General features: G+C 38.2%; 1 protein-coding gene and 1 pseudogene across 6 annotated transcripts in view; one reads left to right on the top strand and one right to left on the bottom strand.

Annotated features, from left to right (window-relative positions):
• NRG3 (neuregulin 3) overlaps nt 1-25,199 on the top strand; it is a 1,101,926-nt gene that overhangs the window by 191,836 nt on the left and 884,891 nt on the right. The window lies entirely within an intron of this gene.
• Nucleotides 6,663-6,834, bottom strand: LOC114205513 (U2 spliceosomal RNA; annotated as a pseudogene).

Here is a 25,199-nt window from a genome sequence, read left to right as displayed (position 1 = left end):
TTCCCCAGCCTTTTGGAGGTAAGTGGAGTCATCTGTGTCTGGCACAACTTGAAGGGTTGCTATGTGCATGGACTACTTTGGCCCATTAGGCATTCAGAGTATTGCTTCTCCAGGGAAATAATTTTTAACCATGTTTGAAAGGATGAATTTAAAGATTATTAACTCTTCTTCAGAAATTTAGAAATGATGTTCCTGTCAAATCAGATAATTTTCTTCCTGTACATTAAAGAATAATAGGAGGAAAGCATTAGCTACATCACTGTATTCAAATGCTTCTTGGATATTGGCAGTCCCTTGCTAATTTTTTTAGTGGTTTTTCAATTCTGAATTCAAAATTAGCTTTATACCCAGGCATCACGTCTCTCTTGTACCTATATCTCATTTTAGAATAATAGTTCTGGTTTCTGATAGCTTTCTGTCTTCGCTGAGATGCTTCTGATTTGTTACTCTGATGCAGGCAAAACTCTCAATTCAACATTTTCCTGTGATCTCTACCTGCCTTGCTGTATTATCTGTTGGAGCCTAAAAAGGTGAAAGCCTTCAGAGATGTCATTAGGTGTAATTAATAGAACATTTTTTAAATTAAATAAAATTAAAGAAATCTTATAGCACACTAGTTAGGAGCTAAAAGCAGGTTGGTTTTTTTAATGGGACATTGTTGAGAATATTCTGATTTGTGGATTAATGCTCTTTCACTTTGAGGGTCCCCAGGAACCCTACAATGAAAATGGTAACCTTCACCTGAGACTACAAAATGATTAGTTAATATTCACGTGCAGTGAGCTAATTAGGACTTTGGGGGCATGTTGGCACTTCTAAGGCTTATTTAATTATCTTAAGGAGGCTTTTCCATCTCAAGGGGTATTATAATCAGCCTTTGGGAACTAAAGAACCACCTCAAAAAACAATAGAGTATCTCCCATGTTGGCAAACAACCTCTTTGACAAATGTTACCTTTGGAAAAAGGCCCTCAGATGTAAGTCTTGGGTGGAAATCATAAGGAGAAATTTTGACACAATTTTCTAGTATAGTGGCTGCTCATTCTTGACTGGCATGGGTGTTTTCAGGGATCAGAACACAGATTAGCTCTTTACTCAAATCTTTGCCTTGAGGCTGATTGTTCTCTAGGAAGAAAGACATTTCTGGGAGGGCAGCCAAAGGTGTCCCTTAGAAAAAGATTAGAAATGAGCCCCATTCAAGGAGATGGAATGAGGCTGTTTGGCTCTACCAGACCTTTGCTTGTTTCCTTAATCCAGAAATATCACTGAAAACAGAAGTGGTGATAATGTTAACAATGATAATAATCTGTGTTCATTGACTAATTGCAGTAGGAGAGTGCTCAGGAAAAAGGCATGGCACAGTGGTCTGTACAAACCTCTGCGTCACAGTTTACATAGCTCTGAATTTTATGATTTGTATTCAAATGTGGGAAAGAGTGATGTGTCATAGTTACAGGTAAAATACATAGATGGAAGTATAGTAAGTCAACGGAAGTAAAGGAAATGTATGCATACCCCAGAGAAAAAATACGATCTGTACCAACATCTTGCTCTGTAAAGCAAGAAAACTACTTGCTATTGTAATGGAGGCCATTGTCAAGATTTGGTTTTCCATTTTGGAATTAGGCAATGTTTTCTTTAAAAGAACACAGTATTTGTTTGAATATACACTTAAGATGAGGCAAAGTAATGCCAATTTGATAACAAAAACAAAAACCAACAAGTACAGCTCAAATTCTTTTTAGGTGTTGTGAGGAGCAGAGTCATTAAATCTTGCCATCTGGCTGAAGGGAGTGGAACAAGCATAAGGAAGAATACGGAATTTGAGTGGGACCATGGAAGATAGGGGGGATCTCTACCTGCAGAGTTAGAGGAATGGGGGCAGGGAGGGACAAAATGAATATAAAAGATGAGTTTGCAAAAAATAGGTTGATGCAAGAACTAAGAAGCTTTCGGATACAACTGTTAGGATTCTGAGCTCAACTCATCAGGAGGGCGGGGGTGTTGAGGTTTTCTCCTTGAAGGCATTAAGCAGAGAAGTAATGTGATTACACATAGTCTGTATTTTAAATAAATGTAGAAATTAATTCTTGAAATTTGGAAAACCCCCAACAATACCTGATTACAAAATGAAAGTTAATGTCAATATCAAAGACTACTTTTAAATAGTCTGAAAAAAATACATGTCTCCATCCAAATGAAGAAGACAGTGCATTTTCCCAGCCATATTTGTATTCCTAAAACATTTCCAAGTATCCATCATGGCAGACCTGTTTCATGTAAATTCACAATTTCATCAGCCCTCTGTAATGCCACATTATTTTAGGTAAAGTTGTTTCAACTGAGTGCACACATCTATTAGTGTTAAGTCATATTGGATAATGAAGCACTGTTATTCCCATGGACCCGTGTTAGGTGGACCAGGGATTTTAATTAAATATCTGAATGGGTGTTGTACAGTAGATACTCTCTAGAAAGCATCTGTCAGGGTTAATATTTTACAAGTTAGCTATGCCTCTTTCAACCTTTAATTATAATATTCTAACTCTTTATTCTTAGTTACTGCTAATAATTTCAAGGTGATACAGATAGAAATTACTTGATTATCCAAGTGACTGCACATATCAAATGAAATAGAAAGCAATTTCACTGTCTCTACATGCTTAATAAGTAAGCATTACTAACATGTTATTGTATTTTGAAAAAAATAACTCTTTTTTTCTAAGAGGGATTAAAACACATGATATTCTCCGGTTGGAAGTATGTCATGCTTGGTGCATATGTAACTAAACTCATTTCTCAGTGATAGCAGTGATAGTGCTCCTGCAATAAATAGATTTCTTGATCATTGCCAGTCCTTCAGTTCTCTTTGGGCACTGATTTGAAGTTCTTATTTGTTTCTCACAGTATCCTGTTTGACCACCTCAAGTCCACTTAATTACATAAGCATATGACCTTTGCCACTTCCTTTCCCCTATGTAGACTTTGGCCGTCTCTGTGGGTGGAGCATTCAAAAAAGACTTGCTTTGGTTTTTAATTTTGGGGAACATGAAACATACCAGTAGTCTTTTCATGTTCAAATCCACCCCTCTATGGACTGTTCAAGCTCTGGTCTGTTCAAGAGTGGATAGATTGCTGTTCCTGGTTGGAAGCCGACATCCATGACCCCAGCACTGATATGTAATCACACCAATATTGACTCTGGTCTTGAGCGTGAATGACTATGGTGTTTTGGCTTTTATCTCATTTGACTCTTTCATATTTCCAGCCACCATTTTGAAAAAAGAATATGTTAATTGTGTGTTTCTGTTTTAAGAGTCATGATACAACTTCTGTTGAATGTTTGTTGGATTTGCAAACTCTATTGTTAACAGATCACCAATCAGGAGTTATTTCTGTCCCTAAGGTATATTAAAGAAAACTTTGGTACTTAGCCTGGTGATGGGTATTAAAGAGGGCACGTTCTGCATGGAGCACTGGCTGTTATACACAAACAATGAATCATGGAACACTACATCAAAAACTAATGATATAATGTATGGTGATTAACATAACAATAAAAAATTAAAAAAATGAAAACAAAAACAAAAACAAAAACCAGAAAAGATAGGTTAAAAATATTTTGAAATACAAAGGAATTTTTTCCTTCTAGGGTATCTTCTTGCTTTCCAGCTGTTTCTAATGTTCCTACAGCTGACAGTGTCTTGTGTTGCTATGCTGTTTCATCAGTGCAGTGGAGAAAACAGCTAGATATCTGTTTTTCCTAAGAGTAGAAAATTCTCACTATGCATTCTCAGAATATTAAAAAGTTGAGGACTGTATTTCCACTAGTTCAGAATAATGACAGTTTTAACAGAACTGAAACCTGTTGAAGTCTTGTTTGGCACTGGCTATTCTTGAGTTCTAGGAGAACTATCTCATTATAGTTCTCATTTCATAAGTAAGGAGAGTTATTTAATATGTTTTGTGAATGACAACAGCACATTGTACCTTAACCCTGATGTCTCTTTCTTTGACATTTGGTGACTACATTGGCTTGGAATGGAGAATAACATTTCAACTATATTAACAGGATCATCTTTTATCGTCCCAAGACCCAAGTCACTGTAATTTCCAGAGCACATGATGCTCCTTACAGATAACTCATTTTTCCTTACAGTATCTTTATTATGGAGTATACTGTTACAGAACCTTTTTCCAAAAACAGGTAAAATCATGACCTTCATGCAGATATTAAGTGAACACATACTAAAAATTTAATTTAATTCATTAATGAGGGTACCAGTAAGATATTATAACAAGTTCAAAGGAGAATCCAGAGAACAGACATTATTATAGATCAGGAATATTGAAAGGAGATGCAAATGGAATAAAAACTGGCCTCCTCCATAGAGGGAGAAGGTGGTTCATTGAAACTCCAGGAGAAATTGTTGCATGTCTATAGGTAGAAATTATTTTGCATTGCTATCAGTTATCTACAACCTACAGAATTGTAAAAGAACCTCATCAATGGTTTGAATGAGATAGTCTGGAAGAATGTGCTGTAGACTATGCAGTTTTTCCCTGAAGCACAGATTTTTCCCTTAACATTATTTTGTTCACTCTTTATTTGGATAACTAGTATTTATCCATGAAGGTTCATATCAGGCATATGTATTAGGAAACCTCTGATGTCTTCTATCTGGTTTCAAGTTTCCTTCTATCTCTCAAAATATCTTGTGAGGGACAATTACTGTGTTTACTCTATGGCATTGTAATTTAATATCCATTGTCTTTCTTAAATTCTTTTTTTTTTTAAGACTAGGACTATATCGTATTTTTTCATTTTATCTTACTTAGGATATAGGCAAATTCATAAGATTTTGACAGAATGAATGCATGAATGCAGGAAGGATGGACTGATGGATGTATGTTTAGTGGAGAGCACATGAGCACATGTATGATAGGGAAGCATTTGTCATCCTGTATGATGTACCAGGGTTTTGAGTAAGGTCCAGTCTTCTCTAGATTTCCCTTTGAGCAGAGTACATCCATATTATTAAATTAAACTCTGTGCTTACCTGACCTGGTTATAGCCTTACTATGTGATCTCAGGAAAATCCTTTATACCTTGCAAACCTCAATTTATATTTGTAAAATGTATTCTCATTATTTTAAAATCATAGGTCTTTTAACATTATAGTAATGTATTTGCAAATGCAGACAAAATTCGGGTCAGAATAAGCAATGATCTTGGACTACGTTAGATGTGATTTGAGGTGAGTGGTCAGAGAATCTGTACCCCTCTAATATTTATGGCAATGTGGCAGAAGCTGTGAAGCGAGAGCTAGTTCCTTCTCTGGGACTTCTGACTCTATCACCACAATCTTTTTTGCAAATTCCTTATGCATATGAGGAATTATGCCTTTATTAGTTGAGTCTATAATCTGTTAGTACTTGGTGTACATTAACTGAGCACTGAGTCTAGAATGAATAGGCGGAGTATATGTACAGCGCCTACCATTTAGAAGTCCTTACGTCTCAGGTATATGCACACAAAATTGTGGTTCTCCAGAATTTTTATTTCAGAAGATTCCCGTTTAAATATATATTTGATTATGTATGTTCCGAATGGTAAAAGTGTCCTGGAAGTGACAAGATGCTTCCTGCAAAGGGGTAGAGGGCAGTAGAAAGTGCTTGACTTTTTTGCATAAGATAGGATTTGTCAGGGGCACCTGGGTGGCTCAGTCATTAAGCGTCTGACTTTGGCTCAGGTCATGATCCCAGGTGGGATTGAGCTCTGCATTGGGCTCCCTGCTCCGCAGGAAGCCTGCTTCTCCCTCTCCCACTCCCCCTGCTTGTGTTCCCTCTCTCGCTGTGTCTCTCTCTGTCAAATAAATAAATAAAATCTTAAAAAAAAAAAAGAATTTGGTCTGTGTCAGTTTCTACTTGCATGACCAGCAGCAAGCTACTTAATTTCTTTTGGTTGTACTTTCCTTATATCTAACATGTGAGTAATAACCCTGATTTCATAGGGTTGATGTGAGGATAAGGGAGACAATGAATGCAGCTGACTTATGCAAGCAACTGTGGAAAATGTTGGTTCCCCAGTCCTCTCCTGGAGCACATCTTGCCCTTATCTGCATTTGTTTATCTCTCTTTCTTACTCTTTATATTACCTTCTCTTCAGTTTTCACTCTCTTCAAATAATTCACAATGAGGTTTATGCCCACTCCTTCCTACCTTTTTTGGTTTTCCTTGTCTCTGCCAGCTACACTGTGAGTTCAGTGAGGACAGAGGGCCTGGCCCGGCTTGTTGGGAGGCTCCAGAGCACATCACAAGGGCCTGGCATAGTGCCCAAGCCCAGTAGACTGAAGTTCAGCACAGGAGCCCTCTATACCAGTTTTCTCAGAGAAGCCCCTTCATTTTTACCTGTGTTCTCTAGAAGCCAAAGAAATTGTCTCTAACCCTCAGACTTAAACGGAATTTATTTTAACAGGTGTTGTCCATGGTCCTGAATAGAGTTTGGATTATATACGGTGGGTTTGATTTTCTTTATTATGCTGCCCTGTAGTTTGAGCAGCTTGTATTTAGGCTTTCTAGCCAGACTCAACCCAGCAGGCTTTCCCAAATTCACTGCAGCTTCAAGATCCCAGGGAGTGAGGACTGACCTAAGGTCATATGCATCAAGCTACTCTATCACTAAAGTGAAGCTAGAGGAATGAACAGATGTGTATCAATGCCTGTGGTATTCAAGACAACATATTAAAACACAGGTTTATTTTAACTCCCTATATTTTGAAACTGGACGGCAGAGATTATACACTTGATCTTAGCCAAAAGGCCGAGAAGCGATGGATGACAGAGATTATAAAATTCATACCCTGTGGGTTCGTTGCTCTTATTTTCTTTTTCACAGTGTATTTATTCCTTCTGAGCATCTTTGGGCATGCATTGTGTTTTCTCTAATGAAAGTAGAAAAATTGTATCCTTGTTGCTTATTTTTAGCACTGTTGCTATGCTAAACTGTAACTCAGGAATCTTATTAAAATCAATTCAGGATTTGAATTTTCATTCTCTTTAACACTGTGACATCACTCTTCTTTCTGAAAATTTGTCACCATATAGGAGTCTATTTAAATATTTCCTATCAATTGTTGGAAAGATATTTCTCATCTACTTAAGGAATAAGTAAAAAAAAACAGGTATGTAGAAATTGGGGGCAAAATTTGTCAAGTTTTCCTATGGATTTTTTTTTTTCGTGAGTAGGTGAAGGGGCAGTTGTTTCTTTCATCCTGTGCTTAAGAATAATTTGTGGTATCTTTTTTTTTTTAAGATTTTATTTATTTGACAGACACAGCTAGAGAGGGAACACAAGCAGGGGGAGTAGGAGAGGGAGAAGCAGGCTCCCGGCTGAGCAGGGAGCCCGATGCGGGGCTCGATCCCAGGACCCTGGGAACATGACCTGAGCTGAAGGCAAACACTTAATGACTGAGCCACCCAGGCACCCCAAATTTGTGGTATCTTCAGGGTGATACTGCACAATGCAAAACTTACTGTGCTGAATGAAGGGGTTGGCCATTGTGCCTTTAGATGACTTCCTGACACATAAATTGAGTGACCTGAATTTTGTGTGTGTGAAATTGAGCTTTTGTAATATATATATATATATATATATATATTGTTGAGGCAATAATCTGCATCCCAAAGCTGTTTTTACAGTTACCCATATGTAAAGAGCAACAACATGCTTCTGTTCTTTCTGCAGTGGACTGGGGCTGTTTCTTGCTGTTCATCTATTATTGTGATTCCTAGCAGTAGAATCCTGGGCAGCAATAGAACTTCAGGGGGTCTGGGTCCACACATAAGGGCTTTTAAGAAACAAAAGAGGGTCATTACCATGAGGAGTATGAAGCCATGGGGAGTTCTAGTAAGAACTAGCATTTAACCTAAAAGGTTGACTTATACTTGAGGACATTTGATCAGAGCTCTACCTCACTTTAAATTAGATAAACATGTAGCATCAAAAATAAGCTGATGTGATAAGCCAGAGAACATTAAACTTGGAAGTTGCCTGCTCTGGGATGAACGTTGGGCTATTCGCTTTCATCATTACTGTCTCATTAACAATCCTGAAAGAAAAGCATGGGTTATCATACTCATTTCATAGATGAAGAAACCAGGCTCAGGGATATTAAATAACTTCATAGCTGTAAGCAGTTGAGCTAGCATTCAAAGCTAAGCCTTTGTGGCCCAAAGTCCATGATTAATTATACATCATGCTACAATCAAGGGGGGCTTTTTTTCCTATAAAAGACCATCCACAATATTATTGTGGTAAATAACACATAAAATGAGGTCTACCCTCTTAACAAATTGTTACCTGTAAAGTATGGTGTAACTGTAAACACTGTCGAATATGACATCTCTAGAATATCTTGCATGACTGAAACTTGGCACCCATTGAACAGCAACTTCCCTTATGTATTTATATCTATAACTAGATCTTGATTCCTCCTTTCTTCTCCTTGCACTGTTTGTTTGCTTTTGTTTTCAGATAGAGAAATTGAGGAGTGTCACATCAATGCCAAGCTCAGGGTCATTGGTCAGCCTGCATCTTGGGGTGGTGACTTACTGTAATATGTCAATAGCCTGATTAACTATTAAGATGACCAGACAATTAACAAGCTGTTTTACTAGTCAGCGTGAGATGAATCCGATTATAATTTCTAATCATCAGCAGCTTCTGTTTCATATAGTCTACTGGCTCTTCACTTACTGTGGATTCCAAGTTGATATTGCCCCTCTGAGTCAGACAGAATGTATTTTTAGCCACACTCACTTGAGAACCCCCCCATGGCAGATCACACAACCACTTCTCAGTCTGGTAGGGACGCCCCAGGATGGAGTCAGACTGCCTCACAGGCCCTGGCTCTAGTCCAGGGAACAATCAGTGGGTATTGCTCTTCCAGACAGCCTCCTACCACAGGCGCTGGCCAAAAGTTAGGGCACAAGGATCCTCTGTACTTTCATTGGGCGCCATGCCCAGCTCCATTAGGGCAGAATGTGGAACTCAGCAGATTGGAGTTTGGTCTCTATGGCACCCGGGCTACAAGCAAACTACAACAGTCCCCAGGTAACCTGCATTGTCTCATATGTATGCATATGACCCATTCCACCCAACAAATCCTGTAGGAGAAGCTTATCCTGCTCCTGACCAAAGCCAGGAGAAATGTCCTCTCTCCCTTCCTTGTTTACATTATTTAACCAATGTTCAAAGTGACATGATACAGATTTTTCTAATAAACACATGAGTCTATTAAACTTAGCCTAATAGCAGTGGCATGGTCTTTTATGAACACGTGCAGTACTGGAAAATGCCAGTAGGAGACCCGCTCTGGCCCCAGTCCCCTGTTGAAGTTCCCAAATGGCACTTAAAGTTGGTAAACCTCAGAATTTCCTCTTCTTTTAATTGGAATGTTAATGACATCTACCTCACATGCACTTTACAGGGTTGTTGTGAGCATTAAGAACAAAGTGAATGTTGAGAACTGTAAACATGATGTATATACGCTCTGTTGTAAATATTGCTACATGAGTCAACTCGATAAGGGTTGGGTTTTTATGATACACAGAAGGTGCTCATAAGTGCCTCTGAAATCATGGGAAGGAATCTTGGTGTAGGAGAGAGAATGAGAGAGGACAGACCCAAACAAACAAAAATCTCACGAACCTTGGAAATTAATAATCTCACACCTGGTAAACTTTTAGTGTCTTGATCTTATCCATTATGGGATGTCCCCCCCAAGGGATATAACTTTTTATTAGCTGTTTAAAATAAAACTTGATAAGCTGAAAGCATACCAAATATTCAGTTTCGTACATTCTGAATTACTTATATTTGCAAACTTTCTTTTGCAAATTGTACTCCAAGCTTATTTCATAATGATTATTTTGAATTCGCCTTTTTCCTGTCATATTCTCATCATATCCACAAATAGGTTCCTATAACAATAGTGCATACATATTTCCCAAGCCCTTACTAGGTGCCAGGCAGAACGATAACTCTTGATCATACGTTGATGCATTTAGTCCTCCCTGCTGTACTCTGAAGGGAGGGGTTGTCATTTTACCCATTTTGTAGGTGAGGATGCTTGGCGAAGTTATATAATTCAACAAAAATGACAGTGCTCCTAGTAACTGAGTGAGGACTCAATTTCAGACTACTGGAACCTAGAACTCATGACTTTTGTTTAATTGTTGGTTCAAGTAACCATGCAAGATTTCATTTGCCCAGCATAGAAGGGCTCTTGGAAGCTGATTTGGCCTTCACTGAAAGCTACGTGCGCTGCATAAAGGGAACTTCCGGTCGGACGCTTAATTAGTGTTACCTGAGCATAATGGCAGAAACTCTCCCCTTCTTCCATGGGCTTCTGCATAACCGACCTGAACTTTTTTTTTTGTCATCTTTTATTCTTTTTTCCCTGACACTTGACCCGTGTCCCTGTCCTATTTCCACCAGTTGCTCAATCTGCTTTCTATCACCCTCTTTTCCACATTCTCGTTCCTTGAGCATCTGCTTCTCCTTGTTGGCCAACACTGACCTAGTGAGGAAGGCGGAGGCCACATATACTATTGTCAGGTTTTATGAAGCAATTAAATCCCACTGAGCACAAGAGAGCATGTTGAGCAACTCTGTGGAAACATTGCACAGTTGTAGTATATTTTTGCAAAATAATGTATTCGGGTACTATTTTCCAAGGCACCAAAGCTACCTAATCCCACAAGACACACAGGCTGTATTATATAAAGAGGATAATGTGTTATGCATTTAAAAACTCCTGGAAAAGTTCTCATTATTTGTATTGTGCCACCAAATTCCAGGGCAAGGCGGCCCATTTGTGAGTGATGATTAGCACTGCCAACGCCCCAGAGTAGCAGGAAAGGATGTCGTGAAATGATCCAACTTCCATTAGAAAATAATGACTGTCTTGGCTAAGCAACATTTTTTTAATTAAATACCAACAATTCCTAGTAATCAGAGGGCCTATTAGCCATGAAATTTGATTCCAGTATCAGGGAGTACTCACTTATCAAATGGGAGCCAAATAATTGTGGGAGAAATTTACAGTCCTGCATTGGGGATAGCATTAAATATTATGGAAATGGCACGGGGTATAGCTCTGGCTCTGGGGAAATGTGGCATTTTACAATTTCAGTAGCAAGTTAGGCTGGTGATTAACAGAAGGCAGTCATTAATTTCTGAGGCATGATATTTTCTCTCTGTTCCCTTGAGAACGCAGGGATTTGCAGGATGATGAACCTGCTGTGAATTTTCCCTTAGCTTTTCCTTTACTGGTCTTTTCCACATTTCCATCAGCTACCTTGAGACAGGGATCAGAAATCCTTGCCATGGAATTAGCTTCGATTTATGGAGGCAAGTGTTCTTGACTCCAGGAGTGGCCTTAAGGAAGACTGGAAACCACCAAGAGTTAATCTGCCTAGGAAGCCTACCTTTAAGTGCCCAATCTTTTCTTCTGATGGTCTCCCCTAACACCTCACCCTCCAGCTCGCCCATGGAAACCCTCCCCATGCTTCCCAGCACCTGTTTAAGGAAGTGAAAAGCAAATATTCACTGAGTACCCACTAATACCACAATTTGTATCAAGCAATCCAGACACAGTTTTTGAAAGTAGGTGCTTACTGATTAGGCCCATGACGATTAAATACTCTTCTATAATATTTACACCTAGCTCCCTCTATTCTTAAAACATTTGTCCTTTACGGTATTCCCATTATGGAAGTAAATGCTGATACGGTTTTAAGTGACTATATTAATCTGCCACAGATAGTTCTATTTACATTTCTTTGAATACATTTTTAAGTGACTTTAAACTTGGAAAGTCATGTGTTTTACATACAGCACTGTTTTATGGCCATCTTACCAACAATTCAAATCTAACTTATAACTCTGAGTGTTTTCAAATATACATCCACAATTATGCATATATATACATATACTATATATATAAACAACATTCATAAATACATATGTACACATACCTGCATGCACACATACACATGCAGATACATACATGCATACGTACATATGTAAACACAGGTAGATATAAAATCTTTCATAATAGTTTTCTTTCTGACCCATGGGGGCTGCTTTACTTAATTGAAAACCTCTCCCTTGGTACCCCTGTGTATGTCTGTGATCAACCTGGTGGGCGAACTGTGTGCCTCTACATGGATTCTTCAGGGTAACAAAAGGAACAGAATGTTTAGCATATAAAAAGTGCAGTGGCAGGCTCTCTAAAGAGTAAGAGAGGAGAAGATCCCAACAGAGACCCATCAACAGGGCAAAACAATTTGCCTGTTGTCACATACCAGGAAGGGTCAAAGTAAACAGTCCACATTTAGCGGGCTCCAGAGTCTGTATTCTGTTTACTACATGAACATGCTGGTGTCAGAACAGGTAAATGCCAAACTTTAAATTTTCCTTCCCCTGACCCAGCCTGTCTCAGCATTTTTAGGTATATTTGGATAAAAGCTGAGGCTCATGTATGTCAGCTGTGCTTTGGAAAGCCTTTCCAGCAGAAAAACAGGGAGGCATGGCCTTCAGACATATTCAGCAATGATCAGGTTTGCTTGGTAACTCAATGGTGGTGCATGTCAACTGGCTGTAGGAAGTAGCAAATGTCATACATGCTTCTGCCATTAATCCTACTTACTTGCCTTGGGGTGCCTGGGTGGCTCGTTAAGCGTCTGCCTTCGGCTCAGGTCATGATCCTGGGGTCCTGGGATCGAGCCCCATATCAGGCTCCCTGCTCAGCAGGAAGCCTGCTTCTCCCTCTCCCACTCCCCCTGCTTGTGTTCCTTCTCTCGCTTTGTCTCTCTCTGTCAAATAAATAAATAAAATCTTTAAAAAAAAAAATCCTACTTACTTGCCAAAGTGGGATGCCACAAATAATTAACCTCTGTTTCTGCCTACTTAGAAAATGTTATTACCAGATTCCTTACAAATATTTCCATTCCTAGGGCCTTGGGCCATTTTGAGGATTTGGGAGTTCATCCCTTTTTCTCGATTGTAAGGAGTCATTGTGGCTTTGGGTGCCATAGTGGAATTCTTTCTCCAAGCAGGAAACTAAGCAGTGAGGCTTCATAAGCCTTCCTTAGAGATGTGTGTACATCATAACATCACTCCTAATACCTTAATCCCCATCAGTTCTAGATCTTCCTGTGAGCCCAGGTGAAGGATGGGCACATTTTTTCTCCCAGTGGGAATGTGCCCATATTATACTTACTTCCTGATGCAAATACCATTCTCTTAGTTTTACCTGTAAATCTGCTTCTTCCCCCTGGAATGAACTTAATTGCTCTGAACTTAAGTGCCAGTGTATTGGCCAAAGCCACTTTGGGAACTATTTGTAAGTAAGAGTGAATACTCTCTCTCATTGGTAAGCTATAGCTGCTCCAAAAAACACAACCTTTTCTCATAAACAAAGTTTATTTTTGCTTTGATCTGGAACACCATCCTCACAATATCTGTAGGTGGTTGAGAAGTCACAAAATGTCCCTGGGCAGACAAGGACGTGCATGACAAGGTCTGGAGCTGCTGTTGTTCTTTTCCATATGAAAGAGTGGCTGGTCTACTGAGGTATGTATTTCATTAAAATGACACCGTGATCTTCCCAACATGGAGAACTGGAGTTGAAGATCATTTACTCCAATCTCCTTATTTTGCAGTTAAGAAAGCGGAGGCCCAGAGAGGTGAAGTGACTTGATCAAGTCACACATTATCACAAATGGGGCCTGAACCCATATCCTTTGAGTCCAAGTACTGTTTACTTCGAGGTACTGCTTTAACATGGTCCAGCCAGGCACAAGTGGAATACAGGAGTTCAGAAGGAGTCTTGCCCAACCAAAATAAACTCAGTTGAAGACAATTTGCGGGCAATATGCTGATTTTGAATATGATAACAAAATTATAAACAAATTTTTTGACATCCAAGTGTCTTTGCTTTATTGAAAATCTAAATATTTGTGGCTGTTCCATTCATTTCTGATGGCACTTTTTAAAGTCTTGTTGGGGAGTAGCTTTCTTATTTAGTTGTAATCTTCCCAAATATCCATGCATAAACATAGATTTTCAACTATTTTTTTAAAAGATTTTATTTATTTATTTGACAGAGAGAGACACAGTGAAGAGGGAACACAAGCAGGGGGAGTGGGAGAGGGAGAAGCAGGCTTCCCACGGAGCAGGGAGCCCGACGCGGGGCTCGATCCCAGGACCCTGGGATCATGACCTGAGCCGAAGGCAGACGCTCAATGACTGAGCCACCCGGGTGCCCCTCAACTATGTTTTTAGAGGAGTAAATGAGAAATGTCTAAAATGTCTGGAGAAAATTAGCATTTTTAAAGTGTTACATTTAAATAGTGGCTGATCAATGTCTCATCCAAATTGTAAAAAAAAAAAAAAAAAAGGAAAAAATGCAAATACTTTGAAGTTCATTGTACTATATTTTTTCCACTATTTGTGACTCTTAACTCTTAAATTTAAACTCTTAATTTAAATTTAATGTACTTATGTGGGAGACAGAGTATGTGCATTTATAAACATAGAATACATTTAGAATTATCAATGGAAGCTTGAATTTTTCTCACAATAAAAGTATACTGTGGTTGGGAATTCATTAGCATCAATAATGTGTGGGAGACAGCCTCCCATTTTCAAATGAAAAATGTTCACAATTTTTCAATGACTATTTTATGAGGCCGTTTGAGCTATATGTGCTGGACATATATCTTGTGATATTTTTGTCACTTAATTTTTATTTGTTTTTAATATCAGGGAAAGTGAATGCTAGGTCACAATATCATGAATGAAAGTAGAGACAGCAATCGGTTGGAATTATAATTATATAGTAGAATGCAAACTGACACATAATGGTAACATTCGTAAAACATTTTATTAGAGATTTTTTTTTTTTCTTGAGAGCACCTGGGATTTTGGTACTAGTTTTATTCTGCTGTATTGATTGTTAGATATGTCGACAGTTTCTTGCTTTCTCATTTAAAATGTATGAGAATCTGTGGCAGTATCATTGGTCCCTGGGAAACAAATGATGTCATTAAAATAACATTAGGACTTTAAGCTTCTCAAACCCAGAATTATTAACTTTAAGTGAGGATGGTGGCATGGCAAAAAATGTTAATGATTCTTTTGGTGCTTAATTCAAGTGTTGTGTGATGGTTCTTCTGTAAAAATCTGCATTCTATTGATAGTACCTGAGGGAGAAGAAAACAAATAAGCAAGCTCAAGTTTGTGAGCTGGTAGGTTTATTTATACTTAAGTGTGTCTATTCCTTACCTGTCAAGTATTAGCTCAGAATAAGATGTTGAAGGGAAAAAAAAAGTTGTTCCTTTGCTCTATTTATTCTTATAGTTCTATAGTGCCATAAATCATTATTTAGTGATAAATATCTTTTTGTGTTTGGCACTATCATTTTAGGTCAGAAGAGTAAAATATGTAATTCTTTTTGTCATATGGTCTCATTCCTTAAATTCTTAGTTTTAATTAATCTCTTATTTGGGTAGAGTATATGTTCATATAATTTTTGCACATTTCAGAATATCATCCTGCTAACTTCACACAGGAAACACAGCATAGCTAGTTGTAACACCTTGCTACATTTCTAGGCAGTTGCCTTGCTTTACATTAAATATTTGACTATCTAATATTTGTAATGTAATAGTAAATTAAAAATTAGGATAAGAGCACATGCTTGTTCATTGATTCTTCCTATGGTTTAGCAACTCCTTTTGATGCTATACTCAAGTCTTTTCCCAGGTCAGTAAACTTCTTCATGTAAGGCTCTGATTACTGATTCTCTTCTCCGATTTCTACTTTATTCCTTAGGAATGTCTACAGCTCTTAGGTTTTGATTTCGGTTATCCACCTTCAATAGCAATCATAAGAAGGAACTTTATCATTTTTATCCTGTGCTTTTTGGATGTCTCAGGTGTGTTCTCTACATTTTTCTACATACTTCTTGTATTTTGTACTTGGTAATTTCTGTTCCTTAATGTTTCTGATATGTCTGATTATTTTTCCTGCTCTTGCCATTGTAGCTTCTTTAAGTTTCTCCTTATTGCATCCATTTTTTTTCTATAAATGGTCTGCCAAAAATCTTTCTAAAATTTTCTTTTAGTAACTATTGAAAATTATTTTCAAAGACCACTATTCCACAGAAACTCTCAGATCAATAGCTAAATAGTAGATAGAAATGTTAGCTCACAACCCAGTTCTAAACACCAAGATGACATTCATTTTCTCCTTGGAACATTTGGCTACCTGATATTCTGAATCCATAAAACGCACAAAATTAAAATTCCAATAATCTCATAGCCTCTAGGAATTGACATTTTCCCCCCTTTTCTGCCTATACTACTTAATTTGCAGGAATGTTATACTTACGGAATGGAATATTTTCTCATTTTCTGTACCATCTACTATCTTTCCACTGCACATACCCATCAAGTGACACAGTCTTTCTTTCCAGTTGTTTTCTCAAAGATTCAGCTCTGAGCGGATATTCTAAGATGGCTGCCAGTGGGGAGGGCGAATGGTATCCTGACTGCACTTGGTGTTTAGGCACGACAACTTCCAACCATGTTCTTAGACTCAATATTGCCACCTCAGAGAGGCCTTCCGTATTCACCCAGTCATTCCAGTCTCATCCTTCATTTTTAATTTTCATATAAATTCATATTATAAGCCACAGTACATAGTATATCCTCAACAAATATTGTTGGCTGAATGAGTAGATGGATGGATGGATGGACAGATGGATGGATGGATAGTTGTTTAGGATTCTCATTGGTGTGGAGTTTGTGCTGTTGGTCTGCAGGGCACAATATGGTGGTAGGGGGTAGAAGGTCTTCCTACTTATTAGATTTTCTTTGTCTTCATAGTTTTGGTGGAAAGTGGTGAGAGACTGTGTCACTGGCTGCCAACCAGTCACCATTTTAACCACCAAAACTGATACTGCCTGCTTGCCTCCTCTACTCTCTGCCTCCTACTTTCTCTCAAACTGTTCTTACCCTCTGTTCTCTTTCTCCAAATAAGCTTGCTCTTGCTTAAAATGCCTCCTTCCATTCACTCTGTGTTTGTGCCTCAGCCATATCTCCATGCCTACCCACTGTCTCTGCTCTGTCAGATGTAAAACATGCTTCTTTATCTTTGGAGGGAGTTTAGAGTCTCTCATCTGTAGTTTTCTGGAAATAGTGGAGAGGCTGTAGGCTGCGATCAATTTGGGGACATTTAATGGAAGTAAAATGGGTAAAGCAGTATATCCAGAATTCTTCAAATTGTTATTTATCTATTTCCATCCATCCTTAGCTATTTTAATACAGATATAACTTTTACCACCAGAAAACTATAGATAGTAATTGATTTTTGGCTTCCTATTTCAGAAGCTACAGATTAGAGGATATTAATTTTAAAGAGGTCACTCAATCAGAAAATGCATTATTCACTTAGTGCAGTGAGAAGAGCAGTGGGCTGGAACTTAGATCTAGGACCAGCCCTGGCTCTGCCACCTTCGTTGTTTGAGGCAAGGCGTTCCCCCGCCGGGGTCTCCGTGCACTTTCACTGTCCAATGACCAAGTTTTCCATTACCTTCATGTATGAAGAATCTCCAGTCCCGTGATGTTGATTCTCCTATGCATTAGTGCTCTTATCTGACACCCAAATGTCCCAATGTGACCCAGCATCACCAGGGATGCTCAGATCATAGTCTAAGAACTGGCTTTTGACACTTTTGTGATTATGTATATTATTTCTAAATTAAAAGTAGTAAACCTGGACTTAGTATTTGCTTTACAAGGGGTGGTTTGATCCACAGTTCAACACAGCACATTTTAATCCTCTTTTGCTTGAAGGATGAAAAATGAGCAATCCAATTTTGAAGTAACTACAAAAATAGTGTTTATATCAACTGACCTGCTTGCCCTTTCTGGCTTATCTTAATAAAGGATCATTATTATTAAATCTAAATGATCTCTTCCACAGTGACACTAAACATCATCATCCAGCTCTTGTGATTCCCCTACTCGGGGACCATTGAACTGAGGTCAGAGTGAGGTCAAACTTCCCACCCAGCCCAAGGCAAGATCCTCCCACCCCTGCTCATCTGTACTGTACCCTGCCACATTCCTCACTCCGGTTGGACTCTGTTATTCCATTAACAGATTCTTTGCCACTTTTGTACCAGTATACTTTTTCCCCCAGCTTTATTGGTATACAATTGACTAATAAAATTGTACGATATTTAAAGTGTACAATGTGATGATTTAATATATATAGTGAAATAAATGTATACATGGATTCCTCCCATCCCCACCCCAGCGAGTTAATGAACACATCTGTCACCATTACCTCATGTTTACCCTTTTTTTTTTTTTTGAGTGAGAACATTTAAGTTCTACTCGTAGCAATTTTTAGTTATAAAAAAATACAATGTGACCAACTAAGGTCACCATGTATGCATTAGATTCTCAGACCTTATTCATCTTATGGCTGAAAGTTTGTGCCCTTTTACCAATTTCTCCCTTTTCCTCCCAGTATTTATACTTTGATATTCACCTGGTGAATATCTTTTTATGTCTTCTCAGAATCCTTATCATCCTTCAGAACCCTTAATTTATATTTTTTAAAGACTTATTATTTTAGAGAGAGAGAGAGAGCTTGAACAGGAGGAGGGGCAGAAAGGAGGGAAAGAGAGGCAGAGAAGTAGACTCCCTGCTGAGCAGGGAGCCCCATGCAAACCTGGGCTCAATCCCAGGATCCTGAGATCATGACCTGGGCTGAAACCAATGAAACCAAGAGTTGGAGCCTTAACTGACTGAGCCAGCAAATGCACCCCAAATTTACATTTTTAAAGCCCTTATTATCACCCTAAAATGCTGTCAACTCTCCAAAACTCAACCAAAACTCCTTGCCTCTATTAGTTCTTAGAACTTGGTCTAAACTGCACTTCGAAATTATATGTATACATATTTATACACCCTTAATGGACTACAATCTCTTTCTCTTTTTAAAGAGATTATGTTTTAGATTTACAGCAAAAATGGGAAGATACAGAGATTTCCCATATCCTCTTGCCTCACACATGCATAGCCTCCCTCATTATCAACATCGCTCATCAGAGTGGTACACGTGTGGCAATTGATGACCCTGCATTGACACATTAATCTTACCCAAAGTCTGTAGTTGATATCAGGGTTCACTCTTGGTGTTGTACATTCTATGGCTTTGGACAAATGTATCATGACATGTATCCACCATTATAGTACCATATAGAATGGTTTCCCTGTCCTAAAGATCATGTGTGCTCTGCCTGCTCATTCCTCTCACAGTCCCTGGCAAACACTGATGTTTTTATAGTCTCCATCGATTTGCCTTTTCCAGAGTGTAATATAGTTGAAATCATGCAATAAGTAGTAGCGTTTTCAAATTGACTTCTTCCACCTAGTAATACGAATTTCAGGTTCCCCCATGTCTTTTTATGGCTTGATAGCTCATTTCTTCTTAGCACTGAATATTATTCCATTGTCTGAATGTACCACAGTTTATTTGTTCATTCACCTAGTGAAGAACATCTTGGTGATTTTCAACTTTTGGCTGTTATGAATAAAGCTGCATAAACATCTGTGTGCAGGTATTTGTATGGACATAAGTTTTCAACTCCTTTAGGTAGATAAAACAAGGACTGCTATTGCTGGACCATATGGTAGAGTATGTTTAGTTTTTTAAGAAGATGCAAAACTATCTTCCCCAGTGGCTATACTGTTTTACATTTCCATCAGCAATGAATGGGAGTTCCTGCTCTGCTAGCATTTGGTATGGCAATGTTTCTGATTTGGCCATTCTAATAGATGTACAGTGGTATCTCATTGTTGTTTGAATTTGTATTTTCCTAAGGAGAAATTATGTGGAACATCTTTTCAGATGCTTATGTGCTATGTGCATATCTTCTTTAGGGAGGTCTCTGTTAAAGTCATTGGCCACTTTTTGATGGTGGTGTTTGCTTTCTTGTTGACTTTTAAGAATTCTTTGTGTACTGTGGATAACAGTCCTTTATTAAATATTTCTTTGTATATATTTTCTCTAAGTCCATGGCTTGTCTCTTCATTCTTTTGAAAGTGCCTTTCAGAGAACAGAAATTTTTAATTTTATGAAGTCTAGTTTATCACTTATTTTTTTCATGGATCATGCATTTGGTGTTGCATCTAAAATGTCATTGTGAAACCCAAGGTCATCTAGATTTTCTCCTATGTTGTGTTGTACGAGTGTTATAGACATGTAGGTCTGTGATCCATTTTGAGTCAAGTTTTGTGAAGAGTATATGTCAAGATTTATTTTTTGTTTGTGGATGTCCAGTTGTTCCAGCACCATTTGTTGAAAAGACTTGTCTTTTCACCATTGTATTGCCTTTGCTCGTTTGTCGAAGATCAGTTGAGTATATTTACATGGGTCTGTTTCTAGACTTTGTGGTCTGTTCAGTGATCTGTTTTCTGTTCTTTTATCAGTGTCCCAATATCTTGATTACTGTAATCTCTTGAAATCCCAGATCTCATTGCCTTTTTAAAAAATATTTTCCAAATGTACATATAATAAAAACTTGACTGTTGAGGACTTCAGTAAATATAGGGTAAGTTAAATACTGTAAGTACAAGGATGAGTTACAACAGTAGAGCAAAGTGGTTAAGAACATAGAGAAGAAGACTATGTATGTTTGAATCTGATTCTGCTTCTTACTTGTTGGGTAGGATAATCATTACATCTGCTTCATGAGGGTGTTGATTAATTAAGTTATCCCCTATATTCCTAGCATAGTATCTGGCACAAGGCACATACTTAATAAATGTTGCTATAATTGTTATTATTTCATTCAAGATTCAATAAGCTTTCATATGTCATTATTTTCTTATAGATATCTATTATCTTATGCAAGCTTTTTTAGATGGCCTGATTTATTTTAGTTTAGCTTCTTTCAGTGGTTAGTGATACCAGTCAGCTGGTGTGTGTGTGTGTGTGTGTGTGTGTGTGTGTGTGTGTGTGTGTGTGTGTGTATGCATACGTGTCTGCAGGTATTCTCTACTATGACACCAGCATTATATGTGTTCTGTGTAGTATTAAGTAAGGTCTTTTGATCCATTTTGCAGTTTGAAGAGTTTTCTCCATTAGTTTCTGTGACTATTTCCTCATCTGTGTTATAGTTCTCTCTTGTTCTAATCTAATTATAGGTAAATTAGAAGTCCAGAAATGTTAGGAATCTAGTATCTCTATTAATGTCTTTATTCACTGAGTTCTGTGAGAATTTATTGGATGTGTCTTTACTTCGGCATAATCTGCTCACTGCCTTTGTGAGTTTAATCTATACTTAGTCTATCACAATTTCAGATTATTTGCCCCAGTGACTATCTATGTACCCCTTTCTTTTGAGCCATCCCATTATTTCCTTAGGGAGTGCCTGTCTTGGAACTATAGTCCTTTTTATAGGCTGAGAAAAAAATTAAAATTAAAATCTGATATTCACAACATCAGATTACAATTAAGACATAGTTGCGGTGGGCAGTACCCAATGCTGATGTGGTACTGTGTAATTTGCTTTAATAGTCACACCCTAGTTTTGAACCCAGTAGATAGTTTTGCTATGGAACTTAGTTCACTGTATTAAAGAATGGATTAAAAATCTGATACTCATTTACCTGCAGGAGACACAATAAGTTAGTAACTTAACATTCTCTTCTAGATCTCAGGAAGGAGATCTGTCTAAGGGAGAGAGAGAGAAAAGGCTGAATCTCAGTCATCCTCTGAGAATGAAGAGTAGGTAGAAGATGGTGAAAATGAATTTCACAAAATTTATTGGCATGTATACTGAAAGTTTGCCTCTAAGGAAATGATTCTTGTTAAGTCTGTGACTGTTGTATTGGGAAAAAAAAAATGCACTTCTTTTACTTTGAGATTCAGTTATCCCTTAAAACATTATAAATCCCCTTAGCAAATTCCTTCCTCACTCTTCTTAAAGTGGGTTGCAACCCTGGCATATTTAGAATATTGGACTACTTCTGGGACCCAAATACTGCATTTAGAATATTTTTTAAGATAATAACTCCTTCTCATTTTCTAGAAATATATGGCAGGCAGAACCATCATTGCTCTCCTCATGACCAGTGCTCAAGGTAGGCAACTGAAATCCTACCTACGATAAATACTCAGTTGGTGTAGGGTCACTGCAACCAAAAACAGGAATGTATGCAGTTGTGATCATGAAGGATCAATTGGCCTACCTGTTTAGAGGCCAAAACTCTCGTTTGGTCTTTCTTAAAATATCTCAACTTCACCCACATCAGGAATACTCTTTTCAGTTGACTGAAAACTGAATTAGGCTGCAGGAAAGCGGGGTAGTACTTATGGGGTCAGATTTAGCTGATAACACAGTTCTTCGTTATTGTTCACGAATGAGACTTACATTCACGGGCAACCACATTAGCAAAAACTAATTGGTCACTGGAAGTGCAGGAGGCACAGACCATCATTTGTGTGCCTTAGGCTCTCACATAGTCTCCGATTGCATCCATGGGTCTTAGGGACCAAAGCAACGTGGATTTTTGGCCACATAGTTCCCAGTAGTAACTGAGCTATTCCAAATTTGTTCCCTGATCTATTTAAAGATGAAAGTGTAGACAAATTAAAGGGCATTCAGGCAAGAGGAAGAACGTGATTAAGAGGATGGAGAGCTCTTTGAACAAGAAACTAAGAATGTGTAGCTTAGTTCAACAATAGTAAGTGGAACTCATGATAATGATACATAAATATTTGAAAAAATATAAACAGGAAGGAGTAACATTGTTTAATGCAATTCAGCTGGAGGTAGCCAAGAACAATGCAAAGTGCTTATAAAAGAAAAATTTAAAATAAACATGAGAAAATAATTTCCTAAAAGAAAATAAGGGGCTACATTGTAGGAAAGCATTGCAACTGTACTAGAAAAAATGGAACAAGGAAACTAAAAGCAAGGAATTTACCAACAGCAAATTCATTCCTTTATTCACTAATGTATCAAATGCATTTTGGTTATTTACATATTTAACATTTTCTTTGCTCTCATACCTTTGTTCACTCTGTTCATTCATTTATTCAACAAATTCTTCCTGCGCAGTTTGGTGTTTTGCAAATTGGGAGACACAGTCATTAACATACTGTTTAAGGTATTGCTAGTGTCTGTAATAAATAACCGGAAATTTCAGTAGTTTAACACAATATAATTTTAGTTCCCCCTCACGTGAAGTCTCAATCAAATATTTCTTACTGACAGAAGGGTGAGGGTTGGATTGGGGAAGTCGATGGTTGAGGGGCCAAATCTATGTAACCTTTCAGAGATCCAGACCGATGGAGATCCCCAGGTTCACTCTGATCTGCAATGTCCAGCTGGAAGAGCAGAAAAAGACTGGGGCAGAAATAGTCCCTCCTTAAACATACTGACTCAAATTACTTTCAACTTACTTTGATTTCTTAATGGACACGTAGCTGATCAAAACAGACCCAAATCCCTGCCTTCTTGGGAGTGTACATCCAGTTGGAGGAAACTGACAATAATAAAATAATAAATAAAATAAATATTTTATTGGGACGCCTGGGTGGCCCAGTTGGTTAAGCTTCAAGACTCTTGGTTTTGGCTCAGGTTGTGATCTTGGGGTCGTGAGATTGAGCCCCGTGTTTGGCTCCACACTCAACATGGATTCTGTTTGAGATTCTCTCTCCCTTTCCCACTGCTCCTCCTGCTTGTGCTCTCCCTCTGTCCCTCAAATAAATAAATAAATCTTAAAAAAAATAAATGGTTTATCTAAAGGTGATAAACATTACAGAGATAAATAAAGCCAGGAAGAAGGACTGCTGGGGCTGAAGTGCTATTTTAAATGGGTTGTCTGGAGTGACCACAATGAAAAAGAGGCATTTGAGCAACTGCTTGAACGAGGTAAGAGTGTGAACCAAGTGGAATCGAATGGGAAGACATTTACAGCAATGGAATTGCAGCAAATGTAAAGGCCATGAGGTGATACTATACCTGGTGTGTTTAAGGAGCAAGAGGGTAGCTTACAGAATGGGAGCAAAGTAAGCAATGGATAGAATGGGAGGATAGGCAAGCAGAGAGGCAGTAGGGCCCCATCATAACGGGGGCCTTGTGAGGGACTGTGAGGATTTTGCTTTTACTTTGAGATACAGGGGAAGTAATCAGAGGGCTTTCAGCAGAGGAACAAAGTGATTTGATTTAAGTTTTAAAAAGGCTTACTGTAGTTGCTGTGCTGAAAATAAACCGTGGTACAGTGTAAAGGCGCAAGCAGCGAGACGATTAGAAAGCTTTTCCAATAATTGAGGTGAGAAATAATGGCAGCTCACACCAGATATATTGAGAAGTGGTTGGATTCTGGATATATTTTGAAGGTAGAGCCAACAGGATTTGCTGATGGATTGGTGGTGAGGTGTGGAGCAAGACAGGAGTCAAAGATAACACCAAGATTTGGGGCCTGAACAAATAATTGGAAGGGTAGAGTTTTCATTAATTGAGATGAGGAAGACAGTAGGGAGATCTCATTTAGGTGTTGGTGGGGTACATCAGGAGCTTGATTTGGGATGACTTACAGATATCTAAGTTGACCTGAAAAATAGGCAGTTAGGTGTATGAATCTGGTGTTCAGCATAGGGTAGGGTAGAAATAGGTATATATAAGAACTAGGTTCAAACATTGAGCCCCGAGGGCCTCCAACATTTAAAGTTTGGGGAGATGGAGATGAACCAGCAGAAGTGAACGAAAAGGAACTGTCAGAGAAAGAAAACCCAAAGAGTCTGGTGTCAAGGAAGCCAAGAAAGAGAAGTTATTTCGAGAAAGAATGAACCACAATCTCAAATGCTGCTGATAGGTCAAATAAAATGAGAAGTGGAAATGTAGTTGTGAAGAGTCTGGATGGGAGGTCATTGGCAATCCTGACAAAAAGCAGTTTGAATGTAGTGATGGGGGAACTGTGATTGGAGTGGGATAAAGAGAAACTAGGGGGAGACTAATTTGTGGCAGTGGCCTTAATATTTTGAGGGATTTTGTGAGTGGTAATTATAATAGGATGTGAGGACGAGCAAGAGCTTTTCCGAAT

Source organism: Eumetopias jubatus, unplaced genomic scaffold (assembly GCF_037043125.1).
Source record: "Eumetopias jubatus isolate StellerSeaLion01/CBP00866 unplaced genomic scaffold, mEumJub1_p1.0 scaffold_17, whole genome shotgun sequence".
Lineage (NCBI taxonomy): Eukaryota > Metazoa > Chordata > Mammalia > Carnivora > Otariidae > Eumetopias > Eumetopias jubatus.
The sequence above is the reverse complement of the archived record's forward strand: the minus strand, read 5'-3'. Positions and strand labels throughout refer to the sequence as shown.